The sequence below is a fragment of the Anarrhichthys ocellatus genome, unplaced genomic scaffold, assembly GCF_004355925.1.
Source record: "Anarrhichthys ocellatus isolate YVR2014 unplaced genomic scaffold, GSC_Weel_1.0 scaffold23, whole genome shotgun sequence".
NCBI classification, from domain to species: domain Eukaryota; kingdom Metazoa; phylum Chordata; class Actinopteri; order Perciformes; family Anarhichadidae; genus Anarrhichthys; species Anarrhichthys ocellatus.
This window is the reverse complement of record NW_022280053.1, coordinates 3376868-3401571: the sequence shown is the minus strand read 5'-3', so window position 1 is coordinate 3401571 and position 24704 is coordinate 3376868. Positions and strand designations below refer to the sequence as shown.

Below are 24704 nucleotides of genomic sequence, written 5' to 3'. Positions count from 1 at the left end.
TGGTGTAAGAGAACAATGTGACCGAATGTGTGTGTGTGTGTGTGTGTGTGTGTGTGTGTGTGTGTGTGTGTGTGTGTGTGTGTGTGTGTGTGTGTCTCAATGACACCTCAATGTGATGGCTTTGTTGAAAGAGTGACCAAACCAGACACGGACCATATCAGTGCATTTATGCAAAAAAAAATCTTGAATCTTTCCAACACACATAAACCTGCCTCACATGACAGTACTTATGCCTGACCATATTCTCAACCATCCAGCTCTCTGGCCATATCAACACATTTACTGGGTTAACCATCCATGAAGGTCTACATATCAGACCGTGACCCAACAGTTAAGCCCGGCGCCGGGGCCCCTGTGTGCCGCACGCAGAGTGGACCCATCCAACCATGGCCAAGGTGGGCCCCAGCCACTGACTTGAGCCAGACACAATGGGCAGGACCGATGATTTTGAAATGATATCTATTACTGTTTGTGACAGCAGTCCCGCACAGTGCGCTTTGATGCTCCTACAGACTGACAAGCAGAGCAGAGTGACACTGATGGCTGTGGGCACAAATCAGAATCGCTTTACTGCATCGGCGGCGCCACGGCGACGCTACGCTCTCCCTAACCCTGGCCCCAAACCTCTGCCTTGCTCTGCTTTCCATCCAAACTGAGGGTGAGAAGCAGGAAGATCAGGAGAGTGTGTGGTATAGAGAGTTGAATATTAGTATCAAGTGAGAACAACAAGAGAGGTCTTGAACTTGCATCACTGCCTGCATCACCATCTACAGTATATTACCATCTATATCACTATCTCCTCTTTCACCCAAAAGACACTGCCCTTCCTCACTTAATACTTGGCTCACACATCCCTCTTTTCTTCTTTGTAAGAGGCTTTTTTTAAATATAGTTTTACTTTTTAAAGGTTTGATGAAGGGGTTTTTTTGGAGATAGAATGAATAGACATTGAGATAGAAAATAGAGATTAAGGAGAGATGAGGAATGAATTAAAGCACAAGAGTAAAGAAAACAAAAGAGAAAAAAAAGAGACTTTGAACTGCAGACCAAACTTCTTAATACCTCTAGAATGAGCCATGCTACTGGAATGGATTCCCCAGTGGGGAAAATAACCTAGTTAATCCAGGATGTGTTGATATGTCTTTGGCTTGAAGCACTTCCATTTCCACCCATAATTGAAAACATCTTACAATGCCGCAAATTAAGGCCGATCTCCTCTTACACAATCTTAACTTTATACATTTATCCAGCAATCCACTTTTAAAGTTTGAAATAATTTGACAAAAAGAGTCCTAAATACTCAAGCATGTTAAAAGATGTAACTGTGGATGTGTTTGTTTGTTATGTTGTCTTTCTCTGCGCTACTGTATTTAGTTTATTCCAACAAACAGTCTGTATCTATACCAACACACACATACTGTATATTATGTCTGTCAAGTATCATGCACAGTTGCCCGCTGGCGCTGTAAGAAATCTCATCAGTTAAGTGATGCTGTGTTCCCGAGATCTGAGGACTGATCTGAGGTAACACAATAAACAATGAATATACACACAAGCAAACTCACAACTGAATGCGTGCCTGTGATTTAAAGTGCACAGACACCGCACACACACACAGCCAGAGATAAACACGGTGGCGAGTGAATGCAGGCGGCGAGGCCACAGCGGCGTCTGACTCTGTGTATGTGCATGTCAAACACACTTCCCAGCATCTGAGCACCAGCACAGCGGCTCCTCAGAGGGAGAATGGAGAGGTAGTGGTGCCCACTCAGCTGAAAGGCCTCTGGCCACCATGCCAGCACAATCTCTTCAGCACTTTGGGACCCCCGTCGCTCTCTGCATCTCCCTTTCCCTTTCTGCCTCTCGCCTCTCCCCCAACCCGCGTTTATTTCTGTCAGCTTCCATATTCTTGTCTTCACAGCGTGTTTGCTCGTAGTCACAAGACATTTCTAGTTCGTGCAGATGAGGCGCTGCCGCCGACTGCGGGGACCCCTGGTAAGATGGTAAACAGGCACACCAGCTTCTGCAGGCAGGCTCCCCAATTGTATTTAGGGCCTGGGGACACGTCGGAGTCAGACCTTCCCCTTATCCTTATTCTCTACAGGGACGATCAGCAGGCCTGTTAAGGCCCTGGTGTGACACCGCCTGTCCTATAAGATACACTAACACAGGCACCAGGCTCTTCCCCTGCGGTCGTACGGCCTCCATATGCACACATCACTACAATAAGGGTCCCTTGGTGAAGGCCCCAGCTTTCCTGATATCAGGGATATTATCTGGAAAGATTGTTGCCAGTGGACAGCAACAAAAGGTCAGAGGAACATTCGCTGATCACGACCATGATAAACACAATCGTCTACGATAAGAGTGAAGCATTTGAGGGTTTGAGAGCTGCATTGTCACGTAGTAACACAAACAGATAAATATATTAAAAGTAAATACAGTGCATGGTTAAAAATTTGAGGGGGCTTTCTTCAGGAGTATTTTGTAATATTATTATTAATATTAATATTATCATTATTATTGAAGTAGTGAATTGGAAAACATACATTCAATAAACTCTGAACATAGTACCGAGTAGAATGTTTAGATTGTGTTTCCTCTTTGAAAACATTACAAAAAATTATGAGGCAAAATTGTAATAACATCCTTAGTTGTAACACAGATGTTTAGTGAGTCCAGAAAATAATGATGATATATATATATATATATATATATATATATATCTCACTCTGTCACTCTCACTCTCTCAATATAGACAGCAATTCATCTATGATTGAGGGTCATTCAGAATCTCCATGCAGCCTCACCTTGGGGTTGTCACGACCTATCAAGCCCGCTGTTAATTGTTAGGAGAGCCCGGCATTCAGTCCTACAACGAATCACTGAGGTCAAAGCACTAAGAGGTAGCATAATGAACATATAAACCATATGGGAGAGAAGAGGAGGAAATAGTGCGGTGGGGTGGGAGAGGGAAAATTGATGGTGGCCAGTGTAAGCAGGTTAGATTGCATGACTACATACAAAGCCCTTCACAACCTAGCCCCCTTCATACATCTTGGACCTCCTGCACCGACAGACTCACACACGCAACCTCAGATCCACCGACGCCAACCTCCTTACCCCCCCCCTGCTCTGTCCTAGCATCGGACCTGGGGGCAGGGCCCTCTCCATTGCTGCCCCCTCCCTCTGGAACTCTCTTCCCCTGCACCTCAGGCATTCTACCGTCACTCGCCACTTTCAAAACTACACTTAAAAACCCATCTATTTAAATCTGCTTTTAAACTGTGATGTTAGTTATGTATGTTTTTTGCTTTGTTTCTTACTGTTATAATAATAATAATAATAATAATAATAATAATAATAACTTTATTTATATAGCACCTTTAAAAACAGAGTTCACAAAGTGCTTTGACAGTCAAAGCAGCAAAAACAATGTCATCTCTATGCCTTGTTTGTATTGTCATTGCTTTTATCGTTTCTGTTTTTACCATGTAAAGTGCCTTTGAGTACGTTTTAAGGCGCTATACAAAATAAACACATAATTATTATTAAAGAAAAAAAAAATTAACATGATCAAAAAAGTCACCACCATCACATCTTATCTTGCTCCTTGAATGGGTTGTCCAACCAACCCAACTTCCTGTAGTCTCTGTAGCCTCCTGATTGTCCTTTTCTGATTGACGTGCTGGAGCCAGCAGGTCCATCTATCTGCCCTTCAATGAGATGAGCAGGAAGGAGAGCTTCAGGAATTGATAGCTGACATTCTTGTAGGTTCCCTCCTGCTCCTGCCTCTGTACACCAGTTAGGGGAGGTAAAGGCCGTATATAATGACCAACCCCAGTGTACTGATTTACAGTGCTGACCCTCAGTACGCCCTTATAGAAGAGACAATAGTCTCTAAACAGGGCAATAAAAGAATATACAACAGATCACAGGGACTGGCTGACACCATCCCTCATGGAGCTTTATGTACTGTAGCAGCCATTTCTGTAAAGTGGCTAATGTCTAAGAATAGATGTAGACATAAATAATTGTTCCCGAGTCAGACAATTCCTGTTTGACTATAAATCATCAGCTCTTTTTTACGAACACCAATTACAGCAAATTCAGTTTGTAAAAAGAAAGAAGACAAAACATTATATCTTGAACACAGTAAAAATTAGAAATGAAAAGAGAATCAAAATGTATTTACTGCAATTACTTCCTAAAAGGTGAACTGGCTGAATATTTGATTCACCCACCCCCCAACACATTTTTGCATATAAAAATGTATGAAAATGATTTGACAAAACTTTTTAACTGATCAATAAAGATGGTTTTTTTTTAATAATCTATGGCCTTGTGGGGCACTCTGGCGACCTAGGGGTGAAGGCACTGCCCGTGAACCGCACGTACCCAGTTTGTGTCTTGCCAGGGACCTTTGTTTCATGTCGTTCACCATCTCTCTCTACAGTCATCTCTCCATAGCCAGCTATCTAATACAGACATAAAAGCCTAAGAGAAACAAATATGGCGTTGTGGTACCTACTTCAGCTTCTTCATCTGTCAATGTAGTGTCTACATATTGCTACCCACTACAATTACATGCCTCTACACAGCCAGAAAGACCACAAAATAAATGGGTAAAACGGCATCTGACAAAAACACCACAATGTCTTGGTCCTGATCCAGCAGGACAGAGGGACTCAGGTGACAACTTGTGTCCCTCCTGAATGTGGACCTCCATAGTCTCCCCACAGCCAGTGTTTTCTGGCAGGTCATAAAAGATAATTGTGTTGCCTGGGCTTTTTAAGAGTTAGCCAACGAGTGCTCCAGGGTGGTCAAGGGGACTTAATGCGTGTTTACCATGAGACATGAGACAGTGAGACTATACCTAGCCACCCACTAGATAGCAGATAAGACATCAATCTACCCCACCTCTCCAATTTAGGGAAGAATGGAAGGAGGGATGGAAGGAGAGGAGGGGCTGTTGGGGGAATTAGTGCCGCTTTCCCCATCCACCATGCGGTAGTTTGTGGCTGCACGCAACATAACTATCCACTGAACATGTGCATGTGTGTGCGTGTTTATGCGTGTAATTGTGTGAATACTTATGTGTGCTTGTGTTTCTGTGTGTGTGGGCCAGACCCAGCAATCTACAGGGAGTCGTTGCCCTATAGCCCCAGCCCTGCTATAACTTCATTAGGTGTGTGTGGAGGTAATGGCATCGTGGTCCAGGAGCTCGTAACATGGAGCCAGAGGCCCATCGGCTGCCCGCCAGCCCAGCCCACACAGATACTACACTGGAATGCCACTGTATAATCTCCAGTTATATAGCCAGAATTAGCGTTTAGTGAGGAGCCACTGTAACTTAATATGATACCATGCTTATATATTGAAGGGAGTGGAATTTTCGAACAACATGGGGATTAGATTGGGGACATGGGGATAGATTAGTAGATTAATTCTCACTAGACTGCTGGGAAATGTGAATAATGTCTTAAGGCAATGTAGACAGAAGAAAGTAATTGATTCTAAAATCCAAGACAATCCATACCCTTCACACCACTGATGAAATAAAGTCTTCCAAATGCAGTCCAAATTCTGCTGACAGCCAGATTGTGGTTACTGCTTGGTTGGAGTCAATGAGAGAATGAGCAAAAATGTGCTGCTTCCTCAAAAACAATATATTAAACTCCTGGATAAAGCAACATAATCTCAAAAAGTTGCACCCTAAGGTGTAACAATCGATTCCAAGTGGAAAGGATTAAATTGCATTATGTCATTGTCTGTAGCCTATTGTTTTGTTAGTTGTCACTCACCCTTGGCAGTCAGCCAGCTGAACACAAAGTCAGAAAAAGACTTAGAAAAGTGTTTCTATACACCAGGGATGTATTTATAGAGGCTGTAGGGCCACATACATGGCAGATAATGCATACAAGATCAACTTTAAAATGGTTAATAACAAAAAAGTGTTTTTAGATATTTCCTATTCAGTGTAATACAAACAAAATTCTAAATCTACCATGCTTTAAAACAACAACTGAAACTAAAACATAATCTGAAACTCATTAAATCGTATGTAATGTCTGAACAGGCCCTTTGCTTTGAATGACAGAAATCATTCAGTGTAGGTTGAGGACTGACGACACTCATACACCATGAACTACTTGTCATTTGTGGTTTCTTCTGTAGTAGACTAAAAGGTACAGCTCTTTTGAATAATCAGCCTGGTCATAGACAGACACACACACACAGACAGACCGACCGATTGAGTTGCACATCCTAAGGAAGTCTCTGTTTATTTATTTGCTATATGTCTGAACTTGCCGGTCTCGATGTTGTTGTGTTGTAAGTGAGTCAGAAAGGGACCCTTTATTAAATCACTGGACTCTCCTGCTGGAGTGAAACTATCCCACAGATCTATGGTAATACACAGCCTGGGGTGGAGGACAATTCCATTAGTGGAGGACAGGGGCTGGGACTGATAGCGCTACAGATAGGGCCCCCTCCTTACTACAATAATTCTTGGCTGACTGGCCGTCAGCCTGTTTAGCCTGAAGTTTTATAATCACCGCTGTTTGCACAAGTCGGAATAAATCTGTCCCCTGAAGACAACAAAGTACTGTCGTCATGATCCAAGTACCTGGTTCCAAAGAAGGTTTGTATCAGAGAGACTGCAGCAGAAACGCTGATTAAAGGTTTCATAGAACCTGGGTCTGATTTTCATACTATTGGTGCTGTAAATATCACCAAACACTCACCAAGTGAATTGCTAAGATCTGAGAACGTGGCAAAATCTCTAAAAAAACAAGTCTGATGAAGCAATTAAATTAAGTTACAAACAGACTTCTAGGTCAGTCTACTTTATGTGGAAAGCTATTGTTAGCATTAAAATGATTACACCTTGGTAACCTAATGGTAAAGGTGCATAGCACACAACAGCAACAACCGCAACTCGACCCCAAACCAAGGGACTACTTTTTTTCAACAGCAACAAACTTTGATTACCCAAAATGTAATTCTTAAACATTCATCACAGTTTACAGACTGACCCTCTAGTTTAACTTTGACCTACAGTACTTAACGTTTGCACAATTTTCCTGTGAATAGACTAATAATGCTATTTTGGGTGTCCTAAAACAGGTACAGTATCTACTGTATATGCCGTTTGGAGCGACTCCCAGCACACAGCTACAGTTAGTTTACATTTTTGGAGTTGACCTTTACAAAGTTAGGCCAAACAAGTGAGCAAGAATAGGCCAGGCTTTGGTAAAGCCTGTGATGAAAGCCCACCACTCTTGTTTTTATTGTCCACTCTCCACCAGGCGGAGTGTTGTGGGAACTCTAGAGAGTTGTGGCTGCTGTTTGATCACACCATGGGAGTCTGACCTGTCAGTAAGTGGTGGCAAACACGGCCCACACACAGAGGAGTGAGCGACTTTGCATGTATATGTGTGTATGTGTTTCCCACACACAGCGCCACATACCTCACCAGAGGAGGCAGGTCACAACGTGTCAGAGTGTTGAGGATCCATAATGGCCATTTAGCCTTCAACAGCTAATATCAGCACTGCTGATTTACAAGGAATTGGGCTGTGTGGTCGCTGGAGCCCGGAGCTACTTTCATCAAACCTGTTTGACATTAGCTGCTATGAACATACAGCCGAAAAGATACACACATACATTACAAATAATGATGGCGTGAAAAAGAGATATAAAAGAAACTGGTGTAATGCCTAAGCTGCTCCCAGTACTGGACTAGATACCAGCATGTACCATTCACCCTTCCATGTTAACTAGCGTGGCACTGGCTCTGGTAACCAGCTGTTTCCAGCCAGGCGGAGTGACAAGGGACCGGAGGGAGCCATCGAAACTCCGTGGACTATGACAGAAGCGTGGTGACAAGTGACAACGCCGCCCTCCCTCATTCATGTGTCCCCCGCCCTGCACAGGACAGCACCCTCAGCAACAAGATAAGACGGAGATCACGCACCATGCTAGGCTAATAGCCACGATATGCTCTGCTGAAGTCAACTCCGATAGAGGGCTGGCTCCGTGATCACTGCTGATAGGGGAACAATGTGACTCGTGGATGTCAGATTGCATATATGAAAAACCCTGCTTCAATTTTACTCACCCACTTTTAGATTCTGTATCCAGCAATGAAAACTTCGTAAATAATCAGAAGATCTTCAGCGTTAGATAAATACGAATCTGTAATTTCTTAAGATGGGTGATCTGCAGGACTTGACCTCAGATTCACCTTCACAACAAAGTGTTGGGAAGTCTCACCCTGCTGCTAATAGAGATTGTGTTTGTTAGATCTATTTGCTGCATAGGCATGGTGCAAACAACATGTGCATGAAGGTTTGACTAGACAAACGTACAGAAATTGTATTCTGGCTCTTAAAGCTTAGATTCCTTACACACAAACATACACAGACTCTACTTGCCCCTGTGACCAACTAGAGACCAGAGAGACATTGACATGACCCAGATAATAGGCCTAAAGTCTTGCCTCTACAATTTGATCAATTTGCAGTTTCCTCACAATCGCAGCCACTGCGCTGTCCCCCACAGCTACTGTGTGGCCCCCCACGCCCAGCCATGCAGACGCATCACTGCTCGCCACAGCAAGATGCTCTGCCTTTCACCCCTTTTCCCCCCAAATCACTGCTAAGCCTGCCTGATGCCTGCTGCCGGGACACAAACATGCTCTTGCTCCTGTCATCTCCAAGCAAGCACAGACAGGAGGGAAAAAGGCTGACAGTTTGTCTTGTACCATATGCCACGTGGCAGCAAAGCCTAACTGATATGGCCAGAGTTTGGGCCACAGCCAAGGGCTCTTTTTATCTGTTTTATTCTCTTCTTCCTTGCATGTGCCTGGGTCTTGGGAGGAAATGTGAAACAAAATCACTGTCTGGCCCTCACAAGTCTGGATTTACTGTCTGGGTCCAGCCAGAGCAGGGAGCCGCTTTGATCGTTATTTGCGCAATATTTCAGACAGTACTCACGAGAGGTCTGGCCACTGATAGCTGGAATAGCTTCTCCCCGGCTCATGGGAGACTTGGCGCGCTGAGAGGGTCAGAGACACTTTTTCCAAAGGAAAAAAAAAAAAACCTTATGTGAGGAAGTAACTATCCCCTCCTTCTCTTTGCCTCAAGACATGTTAGTCTTCAGTGAAGCTAATCCATCATGGATTCACCTGTGGGGTCTTTCCATACGCAAGACTGGAATTTGAACAAGGTTGTCAATATATTAGAATTCACTTGTGTGGTAGGTGTAGTGAAGGCAAATGTGTAGCTCCTGACATTTTAACCTTGAGGAGTAGCATTGCTTTTATAATTTTCCTCGGAGTAGAGCCCCAGACCACCAACAAATTTACGAAACCTACGGTGTGCGTTTACAGCTACCACAAATGAATAAATGTGTGTGTAAGTACCTGTGTGTGTTGCTTGGTCTCCTGAAATTATGGAAAGATACTGAATGATATCCTCCTTTATGCTCAGGAAAACAAGACCGAAATATGTTTTCTCACCGTGAAAGGTTTATGTGCAAGAGACATGACTGGAAACAGGTGGGGTAATGAATGACACATCATCATTTTCAACGGGGTTCCGTTTCCATGAAACACAAATATTATTTACTGTGAGAGAACATTTTAGCTGATTTATTCCTCTTGTTTTACTTTTGTTGAAAAAATAGGTCCTCACAATATTTGTATTACTATTATTATAATTATTTAAATCTTAAAGGTTCTAGCTTTTCTGAAGCTTTTGAAACCCACATCTCACAGACGTCATTATCATCATCTTTAACCCCTTTTTCCCTCTCGTCAAGTACAATAAATGTATTGGTAAATGTCTGGTGGAGGAGATATACTAAAGTAACTATAACTTAAATACAGGACAGTATAAGGAACGTCAGTGTAGACCTTACTACTTAATCTTTAGCATTCTATCATACTAGATATAATAATGCAATACAAACCTATGGATTTCTGTTAAAGATGGAAGGTGTGTTGAATATTTAACTGGTAAATTCTCCAAACTCTTGTGCCTTCCTAGAGAAACCTGGTTTAGTGCGATGCCACTGTCAGTCAACACCTCATCCTTTACAGCTGCTAAACCCGAAACTGGGGCAAAGTGGTCACCTTTTTTCACTCCAATGGTTCCTTTCCCGCCTTCGCCGGGGCCGGCACAAGAAGGTAGGAGGAAGGCAGGAGTTGATGAAAGAAATGACAGGTGAGTGACAGATGCCTTGAGCAACACAAGGTGGGAGGGATGGGGGAGGGTAGCGGCGTGCGAGCCAGAAAGGTGCAGCATAGTGCCACAGGTAAAGAGATGCCACAGTGGAAGATTGACGCACCTTGATGGCACTGGCAGGCAGACGTGACACAGGTGAGGGGCAGAGTTGGGGGACCTTCCAGGCTCCTCACAGCTGCTTCTTTGCTCCTGTGAGACAGATGCACAGAGACGCAGCCTTAAACTGGAGACGACGCAATCATGTGTGTTCATTTGCACAAACAGGTTCGGATTCACACAGCTATAAAGTCACGACAACACAATGCAATAGAGCAAATCTAATTATTGTGCCGATTGTTCTTCCATAACAGCATTATTAATTTACACATAGGATTCATAACTTCAACCGAAGTTATTGAGGAGCTTCTACCACCTCTTCGATTCCTTTACCTTACTTCCACAGCTCCATAACAGGTGCCTGACGTAACCATCGACCATGTCACTCTCCATTACCCTAAATCTCTATTTTCGTCTCCTTCCAATTCAATTGTACGTCCATTTAACTCCAGATAACCCTAACATGAGCAGTGGATTCTCGACATTTTCTGAATCAAGTAATGTGGAAACATCACAACTGTCGGCAGGTGACCATGATGTGAGCATTGTTTTGTGGATAGTAGAAGTATTTCTTTTGGCTCCACAAAATCTTGTCTTTGTTCACCAGTGGAAAAACAGGGGACATACGTATGTTCCTTGCAATCATGAGTCTGTTCGCAGCATCATGCCACAAAGCAGAGAGACAGCGACAGAAAATTGGGAAAAAAAAAAATGAGGTAAGGCATTTTAATGCCGTTAAAGAAATAGTTTGACATTTTTGACACAGCCAACAGCCGGTTAGCTTAACTTAGCATTAAGACTGGAGAGAGGGGAAAATAGCTCTGTACAAAAACAATTTCGGAGTTTTACTGAGGTATGAATGGGACTATTTCCTGGCCAGGTGCAATGACTTCCTAGAGTCCTCGCTGCAATGATGATAAGACTCCAGGAAGTCACTGTACCTGAGCCACGACATACAGCCACGACAGTAGCTGTACCGTCATATTAAGTGAACAGAGTGGCATCGATTTTCTTATCTACCTCTTGGCAAGACAGTGATTGTGTTTTTCCTGATATCTCAAACAAGTTTGACCAACACAACATTACAGAAAACCATTGCACTTCCTAGCATATTGTAATGCTATTGTATAATAACATAAGTGAGTTTTTGTCATTTCTGCACTTGCATACCATTTATTTATTGTCATCTTTGTTTCAAAAGAAATAATTGAGTGACTATAATAATTCAATAACTTCAGCGTTCCAGTCTATTATTAAATCAATAATCATTGATAAACAGACAATTCAATGAATTAATCTGGATCAACAACAGATGCCATCTCAATGGCATCTAAAAAAAATAATGCTTTTCTCTATGAGGATGAAATATGAATGAATCAGAAGTATGATATTTTATTCAGGGGGCCTCAGTAGCGAGCGGGGCACCCATCTGTCTCTCATCTATCTAGTCAGCCATGTCATGTGGGACTGAAGTGAAAGAGAAAGAGAGCCTCTCTGATTGCCTGCCACCCAGCTCTTTGCTGCTGCTCAGTGTCACTGCCACTCACCCGCCGTTCTGATGTGTTCGTTCCTCTCCACCTCCATTAACGTCATTCTTGGTCGACACGCTCGCAAATGGAAAGGCATACAGGCCTCAAAAGTAGGAAAAGGGGAAACGCTTCATTTATGTTTCAGGTGTACATGGACACTTGAAAGGCAGAACAAGAGTGATATATTTCTTTCATTTCCTTAAGTAGGCTTGCATTAACGAAAATGTCTCTGAATTTCAGCTTTGAAATGTTATTCTCGTACAGTGAGGAGCTGTCCTACAACTAGACTCCTCCAGTTGTTATCCTAGCAGGCTGGATTAGGCCCCACTGTCAGTGAATGGAGATGTTTCAAGCAGACTGTGTGACGAGGTGCATGAGAGGTCAGCATTCTGAAGGGGCTACCAATTGGATCATGACCCATGAGGGACAGATATGGGCAAGGGATTTAGCCTCAAAGGTCACACTGGGGTCAAGGAGTGTCTTGCATTCCACACTCCTAATCCTCTCCCTGCAGTCTGGAACGCCTGCCTTCGCTGCTCCGCACATGCATGCCCACACACACATAAACATGCACACCTCTCACATACTCAGTGCCGAGTCTCTGTGCCCCTCACGCCAACGAGCACAGGTTGTGGTGATAGATTGGATAAAACGTCTTGAAATAAATGTATGCCTCCTGGCCCCAAGAACTCCTCCTCCTCCTCCTTTTTGCCTTACGTAGAGAAAGCAAGGGTTTTGGGTGCCCTCTCCACTCAATTCTGTGACCTTACACTTATCCTACCAGGCCATCGAGTCTCCCCCATGCTGAGACACCGGAGTGTCGGGGATGTGGGTAATTTGTCAGGGCAACCCAACCCCCACTTTTCATGCTTGTGTGTCAGCATGCAAGCATGTGTATGCACCAGGGGCTTTCTCCGGGAATCTCTCAGACTCTGTCGCCAGTCCAGGCGGTCCCAGACAAGTCAGTGTCAGTGGCTGCGTAAGCACTGCTCATACTGGTGGCTGTGCATAGGGAGCTAGGGCATCTTGGTCACGGCAATCTGAGCCATCCATCAGCCTGATGTGACGCGCATGCCACACAACATTGTGCAGCATTTGTGCCCCCCTCCCCTAAACACTTATACATTACATGCACAGACACAGTATACAATGGAGACTATACACCCCAGATGATTTTGGAAGCTGAACCTGTTGACATTTACACTGCACATCCCATCAGACACGCAAACATAGTGACAAAATTGCTCCTTCTGTGGCTCGGACTGCACATAACACAGGAGTTTGTGTGCAGCAAGGCACACCAGGCATCAGCCTTCTACTCTTTTTGTTGGAGTGGCCCTCAATTGTAGCCCCCCTCGCTTCCTATCCCACTACACTATGCCAAACAGAGCCAAATAAAACACAGGCTAACATAATGTAGCAGCATGTCAGTGGTGGGCCCTGGAGCAAGGCTGAAACATGAACCGCTCTGTACCAGCCATTAGAACAAGAGTAAATGCAGCTACGATTTCTTCCGAGCCGTCCAGCCCTTATGTTGTCCAGCGCAGAGCCTCTCTGTGAGTGTGTGTGCCAGCAGCAGATTGAGTGATGCATCCTGTGTGGCTGTGTTGTGCTCAGTGGGCCAGAGAGAAGTCCCAGCAGGGGACTATTTCTCCCTTGGCCCCCAGGCCACTGCACTTCATCAATCTCTCCACTGGGAAAGATCTGCCACTGGATTGCAAAAGTTTCACACACACCCAGAGAGAGGAAGCAAAAGCAGACAAACCAGAGCATATAAAGTCAGAGGAGCATGGTGGAGTGTTTAGGGAAATTCAGCCCAACACATTTGAAAAACGTTTTGTATTTTCTAACCTTCATTTGGTAGATTTTCATTCTGAGCAACATCCGTCAATATGTCATCTTATACTCATGGGTTAACAGATTTCACATGCAATATTATTGCTTTCATTATTATTTTTTATTTAATTTGTTTAGATGTTTAATTATATGTTTTTTTTGTTAGATGTTCTTTAACTTTCTTTGGAAAACTGTATCGCTAGCTAAATAATAGCTTTTGTATTTTTAGTTACACTTCAAGCAGGTTTGCATTGGAATGTCAAGATTTGTCCAAATTTGTAAACAATTTGTCGAACACAAATTTACCTTAAGGCAAGACAGCCAGTAATCCCATTATAAATGACAGCTGACATAGCATGCATTTAAAGTATCCTTTAATTCTCCCTCAGTCGGTCAGAGGGCCATGCTATGTGAAAGGATGTGGTGGCAGAGAATTCTGGCGCTATAGATCCCATAATTGGCTGGAATGACATTGATGAGGTGAGGACCGATAGCTGCTGTGTTCGGGCCGTAATAAACTCACGGTGAGATACACTTTCGTTTACTTGCGGTACTGACAAAATCGTAGTTATAATGTGCGGCCTACATGATGCCAATACCATAATTTGAAAAGCATTAAGGGACATTTAAAATGTGGTCTGGTTTTTACTTGTCATCACTTATGTTGCTGTAGTGGGAAGAATCATGTCCGTCTCAGAGTGGGGACCTCACTTCCTTTGCCTTGGAGTTAAAAGGCAGCATGAGCACACACAGGCACATGTAAACACACATGCACTGGGCCTCTGGCACAGTTCCCGACCTCACATGAGGTCTGGGTGTACAGATTCAGCGAAGGTGAGAAATAGCTAGCCTCCTCTTGAGTTGATGACTACAAAACTCGAGAAACATTTAGGGAATTTCTCATGCCTCAGCGGGAAGCAACCCTCTCACCGGTTCACTGAGCGCTCTGCTTTCAACACAGATAGATAGTCATGCAATGCCAATGAAAATCTTCTGGATCTGATTTAGAGATTGTGTATGATACACACTCTTGTCAAGTAGGAGGAGGTCAACTAAAACATATTTCTAAATTAAAAAAAAAGATTAAGTTTATAGCTGAACATTACAAGATATCGACACGCACTGCAGCAATGGGTGCAAATCTTAAAAATAGAAGCAGAATCTATGGCAGACGTTTTTCAGTCGTCTATTCCAGCTAAGCAGCTTTTAGGAGTTGAATCATTGCTTTGTCAAGACAAGAGGAAGCTGTGGAAGGGAAGACAGAAAGAATGGACGACTAAAACGGAACAAGAGCCAGAGCGGGTGAGGAGAGTTGGTTTACAGTGCAATCAGCATTAAGGAAATTGGTTTGCACTAGCGCTGCAAGTGGAGAGAGGTGATTGATGCTAAGCTAGGCTAGCAGGAAGGAAGTGGAGAAATTAGCGGCAGGCCAGGGCACTGAGAGCTGTCAACTACTTCCTGGTCCATCTGGGGTGTGAAGTATGTGTCCACTGCCAGCCCTCATGCACCACTTGTGCTGGTTGTACACAGGCACACACATATTTAAAAAATACAATGCATGCATACACATATACTGGACAGGCATTTTGCATTAGCTGTGCATTCAGTGCATCACATGGCCCCGAAACCTCAGCACAACCTGACTCCTCTATTTTGACACTCAAGTGGAATATCTTGATTTAGGAGTAACACCAATGAGGTATATCTTATATGTGACAACTGTGTGCTCAAGCATGCTGGGAAGTACACATGATTTGACAAACAAACACAGACTTAAATAAATGCACATTAACTCCCATAAAATGGCAATTTTGAACTATTTTCAATCGCAAACAGCACACATGACCCCTTTTTTGATCCTGGGTCACTTGCCTCAGCACACAAGCCTTCAACGGCACATCAAAACAACACAGTGCAGTCTCCAGGGCACTGTGTCAAAACTTGGCTTCATGCATGCCAACAGTGCAGCCACGTCAAGCCCCTGACAATAGCGGTAGTAGCGTACATGCAGTGTAATTAAGCAAGGCAACAGAGGACAGGCGCAGAGGAGGAGAAGACACAGAGATGCCCTTGATACTTGGGTGTCGGCGCTGACAGCATTTCCTCTGACAGCTTCATCTCGTCGGCCACCACAGAAGCCCTTACGTCTCCTGACATGTGCTTTACTCATCCCTGCCTCGCTCCTCTGTTCCCTTGACATGACGGGAAAGAAGGGATGGTAGGAGGGAGGGTTGGAGATGGATGGAGGGATATTATGATGGCCAGTGCTTGTTGTCAGTGGTCAAAAAAGGAATACTTGGACATGCTTGCCATCGGCCTACAGTGGGGCTGAGGAGCGACGTTTGTTATCAATATAAAATATTTCAGAATAGTGAACTATTTACCTATGTGATTTTAAACTGTAATATCAATCTGTATTCAGGTGATTGTAAAGTTGATATGAGTACCAATTAAAAGAAAGAAAATTAATGAGTTATCATTCAAATGCATGTGGACTTTCCTTCAAAAAAGTAATGTAATGTTTTGAGATTTTGTTTTGTAATTTGGATGAACATACTTTAAAGAAATAGAGTAGGGAGAAAGAGACCATCACACCAAAAGAGAGATGGCCATTTTACAGAGGCCCATCCTTTACAAAGCACTCCATTCCTCTCAGACAGGATTGAGTTAACGCTCCTTCCCTCCCTCTTATCCCTCCCCTCCCGTTTTGCAGTGACTTGCTGGCTTGATTTATCTGATGGAAGGAAATCTGCACAGGGCTCTGGTGGTATCCCTATACTGTAACCTTTTCCCCCCGCCAGATGTTCCTCTCTCAAAACATGGTAACATTCATCCCGAAATCCCTGTACAAACATATCAAGTGGTCGCTACATGATGTGGGCCATGGCCGACAGAAGTGACAAGGACAGTGACACGAGTGTTGGGGGTTGGAGAGCAGACAAGGAAGAGAGACACAGACAAACCCGAAAGACAGACAGACGGAGGTGTGAGACATATGCTCACGCCAGCTGATGACACCAGGGTGACCTGGAGGAGTAAGGGGAGATTGGGGGCTGAGAGGGGTTGATAACTCCCACAAACGTTGTAATGGGTGATACTTTGAGTTCAGCAGTTTGTCTGGATCTGAGGGCCTGAACTGATTTATTGTATCCTTCATTTTTAAACAGAATTTTCCTTTTACATGCTTGTTTGATTCAGTGCTAAGGATTTCAACAAGAGGTGAAGAGGGCTTTTTGGTGGAGCAGCTGCTGGATAGTTTCAATCATAAATATGTATATTATAGGTGTAGCCATTAGCTTGACCTGCTAATAGTCAATAGGAGAATGATAACATAAAAACAATAGCTTCAAGTCTTGGGTCAGGTTCAGCTCGGATTAAATTGAATCAGGCCCTAAAGACACAGGCAAAGGCCAGGTTCAGGTCTCAGTTATTGGCTCGTGCAGAACTGTACTCTTATATCTGTGGATGTGAGTGTGTTCCCTTTATTAGGAAAGGAACACACTCACACAATACCGGCAAGAGAGAATAGGAAAGAGAGAGACAGAGATGATGGCAATCTTGATGATGATGATGGGGGGTAAGCTATGTCAAGGCCCTGACAGCTTTGACCGCCTCAGCCAATATTTGTCACTTTCAGCGTGCATGAATTCTTGATTTGATGTGCCTTAATTGATTCAGCTCTTCCTGGCACTGTCTGTCTGTCTGTCTGTCTGCCCCCCGCCCCTACACTCACTTCCCTCTTTTTCTCTCTCCAGCGATCTATCTTTCTATTTCTTTATCTCCACGTCTATCTGATATCACAAGGAATATGGAGCCTATAGGCAGACTAAGATGAACGCAATTGAGGAGGAAGATCAGCCAGCGATACTGCCCTCTCTGTGACCTCTTCCGTGACACGATGAGCCCCAAATGGCAGACATGACCGAGGATCAAGTGCTTCAAAGTAAGCCAGGCAGAGATAAAACCCAACAGGCCCCTTGGATGATGAACGGGTTTTGTAGCAGGAAAAAGCCATCATGTAGCTACCATGACACCTGGGCTTTGGTGCAAAGGCCCAACACATGTCACATCATGTTGCTGAAGGAGGAAAAAAAATAAAAGAGTCGTTCATGAACTTATTTGGTTGTTATGATTCAAGCACTGGTGTATATTGGGCAGCTTGTGCCAGTGTTTAGTGTACTGGCACTTCTAAATTGTCGAGATTTAGATTCGTAGAATAATTTATGCTTATAAAACCTGTACTTTGCAACACAATCATGAAATAATGATAAACCTTCACGGGGCTTTTCCATTAATTTTTTTTTCCTCATTCAGTTATCAATTTCCGTAATAATCAGTTTTTGAGGCGTTTAGTTCCCAGATTTGATTAAAAATATCCCTATCAGCTCTTTCTGCCCTGTTACCATGGTGTTCAGACCAAGGTCAGCCATTCTACGTTCCTCACAATGCGTCTGTTTTTCCAGGCCTGCATTTTGCCGAGCACCTTCACCTTGGATGTTCTCAAATAGTCCATGACCACTCCAGAGAGAAACACTGTTCAAATTGATTTCCTCTTCTATTGTAATGGCAAAAGTATGCACGGTTTGAGTGGTTCCCACTAGAAGGGAAGGCCTCCTCATCTTAGCCTTGGACCAAATGAATAGTGAGGGAGTGAGAGGGACCGAACAAAAACATGTTCCGTAAACACCCCCCCCCCCCCCCCCCCCACCCCCCTGTATGTGTGTGTTTCTGTCTGTTTTAATGACAAATATGGAAAATATCTTGCTCATCAAGTTGAAGTATTGCAAAGTATTGCAAAAAAAAAAAAAAAAAAGGCCTTTGAACAGTGGTGAAGACTTTGAGCACAAGGTACTTCAGAAACCTCCCCCACAACACCCATGTGTTGAAAGCTGGTAAATTTCAGAGAAAAAAGGCCTAGATGAGAGCTCCACCATACATGTAGAAACACCACTAATAAATGTGAAGATGATCGCATGCTTTTTACAAAAAAGCATAATTCTACTTTATCTGCTGTTTCATGTTGGGTCCATTCAAGTAATGCGAGATACCTTTAATCTCGAGCCAGGGTTCCACGTTTTATGATGAGTTGTGGGTAACACTCAAGTGGAGAAACAGAAGGAGCTGCGCTTTCTTTACAATAAAGCACAGAAGACCTGTGCTGAACCCGTCAGCTTGAAATTTAAATGCATTCTTGATTGCTTTTAAAGTGGGTGCCACCGATATCCCGCCATGATGTTAAGGCTTCTATTACGGGTGGTAAAAGCCTGAGAAAAACTTCTTTCAGGCAAAGACCAGGAAGGTGTAATCGCAAAAAAAGGAACACATCGTAGTTTTATTAAAAAGAGCATCTTGTGCTCCAGCCCCGCTCCACTCCATCCCCCGTGCATTATGTTGCTGTGCTGATGTCACATTGATTATGCTGATCGTAAACAGCCTTTGTTTGTCCCTTGCTCCCTCCCGTCAGTCATCCATCTGCGGGGATGAGCAGAAGTCACACTAAAAGCCATCTTTTCCATGTTTTCTGCATTTTTCAGGTCGTGCTGCAGATAACGCCAGTCCCACTGGAGGCTCAGGCGACTCCTCTTTTCATTCACACTCCAGTATATTAATTGCTTTTTAATGTTTCCCTTCTCTCCTGAAAGTTGTTGCATACTAACAAATCAACAACAATAAGGTTATTTTTGCTGTTTGCGGGCCAGAGCCAAGACTAAAAGGGTACAGTCACTGAATAATCCATGCATTGGAATGAAGGCTTCAAGCTGGTAACAGAGGAGTTGTAACAGGAGGCCATTTGGCTTTCTTTCTGCTTTGTCCCAAGTGTCCTCTGCTGCCAGCTGTGCGAATGTCACAGAATGGGACTTTGGTGCGAGCAAGAGCGGGAAGATCTAATAGAGCTAACCCAATGAAGCATTGTGACATGCACCCTCCCTCTTGAGCCACAATTTTGGGCAAAATTAGAGTTTTTAGCATTTATTATTAATCTACACAGTTAAAAAGAATAGGCTCCCTGTCCCGCAGAGCCTTTTAGATGAAGTGTAACAATCAATTATGCCTGAATCTCAGGGAAATGGATCGCAGCATATGCTGTTAAACATTACATTTTAAAGAGGACGAGGGGGGAAATTACAATTTTTTAACAAACAATCACTTTACAACTGCGACATGTTTCGATTGTTTGCTGAAACATTTTCAGACAAAAAAGTTTCAGCGTATATATTTGAATCATTTTGGATTGGTTTCGTCTTATAATTTTAAAATGGAAACATGACTTATCTGCAGCAGCTCCCCTTATATATGGGAAACTCCTGTGAACAAACTGTCTGGTAACAAATTACGTAATTAATTAATTTGTTGGAGGCTTAAGCAGCCCCTTCACATCTCTGCTCAGTAGCCTGCAGCAGAAACGAGAGCCGTCACTGCTTAAGCCGTTAACCTACAACTTGCTGCTGCCTGTAACATGATTATTGCTCATAACATACAAAGGAAGGACAGGCACGAGGTAATAAGACGTATTTACAATTTTGTAATATGAAAGAGCTCATAACCGAAATACATAGTTAGCGAACTTAATGTAACTAATGACATAACACATTTAACTATTACTGTGATTTGTTTAGGATGTTTGGCACCTACTTTACCATCTCTACTGTACTTGCTGAAATGTATTGCCTTAAAATACAGTGGTAGATTATAGTTTGGGTGTTTGTTTTTTTGCCCTTCATAATCTTTATTTTTCCAAAATAGCGATAGAAAACATTCTTAAGATTTACAATAGCAGATAGAAAATCTGTCAGAAAAAGTTACGATATAAAAATCAACAATGAGAGCTGAGAAATTAACCTTTGTAGGGAATCATATAAAAATCATTGCTTACTGTCTTGGTTCTGTATGCGTATGGTACTTTTTTTTACTTTCATCTTTCATAACAGAATGCTCATGTAACATTAATCAATAACTGTATCTAAACATATCTTTAAGCCTAGAAAATAAAAGTACAGTTTGTTTGGAAAGTACAAGTTTGCATATGCGCACCCAAGTAGCCATTGAGTGAGGAACGCACGGGGTGCAAGGGGGGGGGGGGGGTCATCAGCGAGTGTTTGGAGCTTGAGTTACAGGGCCAGCATCTGCCATCCGGCCATCAGGCCCTCATATCCATCACTGGCCGATGGCGTGGTGCAGCCCGGCGTTTGTAAAAACACCCAGAGGAAATGGAGTCTCTGGGCCAGACAAGAATAAAATTAGCTTGATGACTAAGTTCCTCCTCAGGTCCCAGCGGGAATAGAACTCTGCCATTTGTTTTCATTACTTCCCTTGGCTGTAGATGGGAGGACGACGTGTGTGTGTGTGTGTGTGTGTGTGTGTGTGTGTGTGTGTGTGTGTGAGAGAGAGACTGTTTATGTGCATGTATAGAGTAGAGGGTGCATGTGCATGTCTACTTTCATCCCTGCAAAATATTTAAAAAAAGCACTGCACAAAAACAGACATTTTGTCATTTCCAGTACTGTGCGGGTTTAATCAAACATATTCACTCGTAAACAAAGCACTTCGATTCCAAACCTCCTTCCATGTATAATATGTGTGCGTGGTCTGTAGAGGTGACATTACTATTTGGAATTGTTCCACCACCCCTCATGCCATACAATACAATATCGGCTTTGGCCACTTTATTGCATTTGACTCAGAATATCTAATAAACATGCAAAGGTTATAAAAATTGATTTGCTCGCAAATGTGTTTTCATTTATTCCCAGTGCTATGACCTAAGCCAACTTTTGCTGATCTAAATGTGCAACCAGCTTAATTTCGGTGGTTGATATTACTGTCAAAAGCATCATTTACTTTTCCTTTCATTCCTTTCAGACCAAAGATGAAACTGTGACTTGTTTGAATATATATTTTCATATGCACCCTTATATTCTCACAATCGATGAACACAATGAATTAGGTTTTAAAAGATTATTCCGCATGCATAAAAACAAATAATGAGGCAGCTCAACGCATGAAAGAAATAAAGATCACTGGAGCAGATTAAAGATCAGAGTAAAGAACAAATTATGGAAAAAGTATGTTAAATTCAAATAGTAACGCATCATGAATGTCTGTAGTTCTGATTGTGTATAAAAAACACAATTATATTTGAGATCCATGGAATATCTGCAGAGAAATACAACTAAAACATTAATTGACAGCAACCTGCACTATTTCAGTGTCCTTGCATGCTCACGGTGCAGAATAATTGGCCTTGTTTGTACTAAAGCAGCACAGAATAGAATCACAGAGAAAGCAAGGAAGTGGAAGCCCCTCTCTTTTGTAAACAGAGTGAGAAACCTCAACACTACAGAAATCATTTCAGCCATATTTACTTTTGTCAAGCTGCAAGAGCACCTCTGAACTTCACCTTCTTATAAATGCATTTCTCTGCTTTGAATACTTTTCGTGTCGTCTCTCTCTCTCCGTCTCTCACACACGCACACACACACGCACACACACACACACACACCTCAGATTAGTTCCAGCTTTTACCCAGGGTGCCTGTTAGAACTGAAGTGAAGACATCTTGTAATTCTTTCAAGCTTGTAGCATTAACACCTTTGCCCCCTGTGTAAACCCTAAGTACTGGCCCACAGCGGAGAGCGAGAAGCTCACAGCTCTCTGGGATGCAGCAGTGTGTAACCGACAGACCCGTGTGTGTGTACGTAAATGTTACTGCAGCACTTTTCAGTCAAAGCTCCTATAGGAAGGAAGAAATCAGGAAGGGGGATATTGGAGGTGATGGAGAAAATGAAAGTGTGTGGATGTGCACGTGTGTGTTCTTTGGGAGAGAGGGTGACTAAACGGGCCAGGAGGCTGGTGAGGTAGCAGCCTTGAACCGAGGTGTGAACAGAGAGATCCGCTCACATAACTACTATTTTTTTTCTTTTTGTTGTTGCCTCCATCTATCTCCGTCTTCTTCACACGCAAACAGAAATTGTTTTTTTTCTTAATAGGATCATTAAAGAGCAAATCAGCTACAAAATGAAAAAGTGGTATTTACATTTTGTTTTTAAACATTTTGAAAATATAACAAAAAAATCAACATCAACTTGTCCTTACAGGAACAATGTCTTTGTAACTCTGGATAACCCAAACACCTCCCGTCAACAGTTTTCCCTGGAACTACATCCTACTGAAGTAATCAACATCCGTGATGCTGTGAAAACTATTTATCTCCAAAATGTCACAACTGTCTACATGGATTCTCCCGAGTAACAGGGAGGGTGATTCTGGAAAGACACTACTGTTGAATCTTTGAAATGTCATATTTCAAAGCTATAAGCAAAATAAATGAAAGTCCATTCACCTCTGTGTATTAGAGAGGAAACAAAAATGTGAGGGATGTAAAATAAATAATATCTTGCCATGTGGATAGATTGGCTTTATTTGTTTGATTATAATTTGGGGGAAATACCCATTTAATTTGAGATGTATTTCTATGTTAAGTCTCCTATCTGTTAAAAAAAAAAAATTAAACGGCCGCTTTTCAAACTACACACTGACATAAATAGAACTGGACACAATGATTTCAAATCCGCAATGATTTCAAATCCGCATTTATAAGAATACAGAGAGAACCCAGATAATGGAAGAATTACACGACTTCCCAGAAACCATTGTTGGCTGAAAGGGGGAAGTGATTTACTCTAATGTATCTCTGTGTTGTGTCCTTGTCCTCCCACGACTGGTCTGCACACCAACAGCTAGGGGTCCTGCAAACATGGGTCAAGGCGAGTGTGTGTGTGTGTGGGTGTGTGGGTGCGTGTCAGACAAGAGAAAGAGAGAAGAGAGTTTGCCAGTGACAAGGAAGTCAAATAAAGGGAAGAAAAGCTCCATTTCCCCAGCTAAATGTACCCCTGGGAGGCATAAGGGAGGGAGAGAGAGCAAGAAAGAGAGAAAGGTTATGAACCTACAATACTCCTGCAAGGCTCCAGATTTACAACTACCAAGCCCTAAGAGCTCTGCCATGCTTATTTCTACAGCCAGTTAAAACAAATTGCAGCCATGTTTCAATCCCCCACATCCTCTTCTTGCTCATCCGCTCAGGCGGGCTTCTCTCTCTATAACTCCTGAATAAATACTTTCCTCTAGTGAGGCAATCTTTATCCACTGGAAAGTCCCCATGTGCTGCTGCACCATCCACCCACACTCTGCAGCCCCAAGTGCTCTCTCCGCTTCCTTCTTTCTAATGTCAACCCAATCTGGGACCTGGAGTGACGCAAACAGGAAATGGTTTTCAGAAACTGTCACCGCTTTTGAATTTGTTTACTTGCATTTGGTCATCAATGAGTTATCTGCTACTCTTTAAATAATAGAAAATAAATGCTGGAAAACATGAAGTGAAGTAAAATTCCTGGCTGAGAGAAAAACTGGAAATGAATAAATACTCCTTCTTTTGTATGTTTGATTGCAATTTGGGGTAGAAACCTTCGGTAACCTTATACGCTGTTTGATTTGAGTTCAAATGAGAGAGAGCAACGTCGGGCAGAAGGAGTGGGTTGGGGGTAGAGGATGGTTGGGGGCAGGTATGGGGTCACAAGAGTGTCTTTTTCATGTTGCAGATTAGAAGCAGATGTCGGTGGGATTACACTGCCAGTGTCATCACTCACCCCACAGCCCCACCTCCATCCATACACAGTCATAGTACATGCACACACACACAAACACAGGGGGTTGGAAACGATTCACAGAGCACTCAACCGTCCACACAGCTATACAGGATGAGTAAAAAACATCCCTGACTGATGTGACACACTGTGCCATAGCTGAATTAGCCGATTTCATGTTGCTCAAGTTCTTTAAATGAATCAATCAAATCAATTCATAAACATGAACAACCAGAAAAAAGGATGAGATGCACACACATAGTTCCTTAAGGGAATAGTGGAATGCATTTATTGTCAAGCAGCTGCTGGAATGTGATGTACATGGAAGTGTTTAGCCACCGGATACTGATTTA

At 43.0% G+C, this 24704-nt stretch overlaps 1 long non-coding RNA gene across 1 annotated transcript in view; it reads right to left on the bottom strand.

The window, feature by feature from the left end:
- The window catches only part of LOC116390536 (uncharacterized), a 59465-nt gene that overhangs the window by 17118 nt on the left and 17643 nt on the right, over window positions 1–24704 (bottom strand). Inside the window, exon 2 of the long non-coding RNA XR_004213172.1 lies at window positions 10354–10439. This is a non-coding gene — a long non-coding RNA (uncharacterized LOC116390536). The remainder of the gene's footprint in view (window positions 1–10353; window positions 10440–24704) is intronic.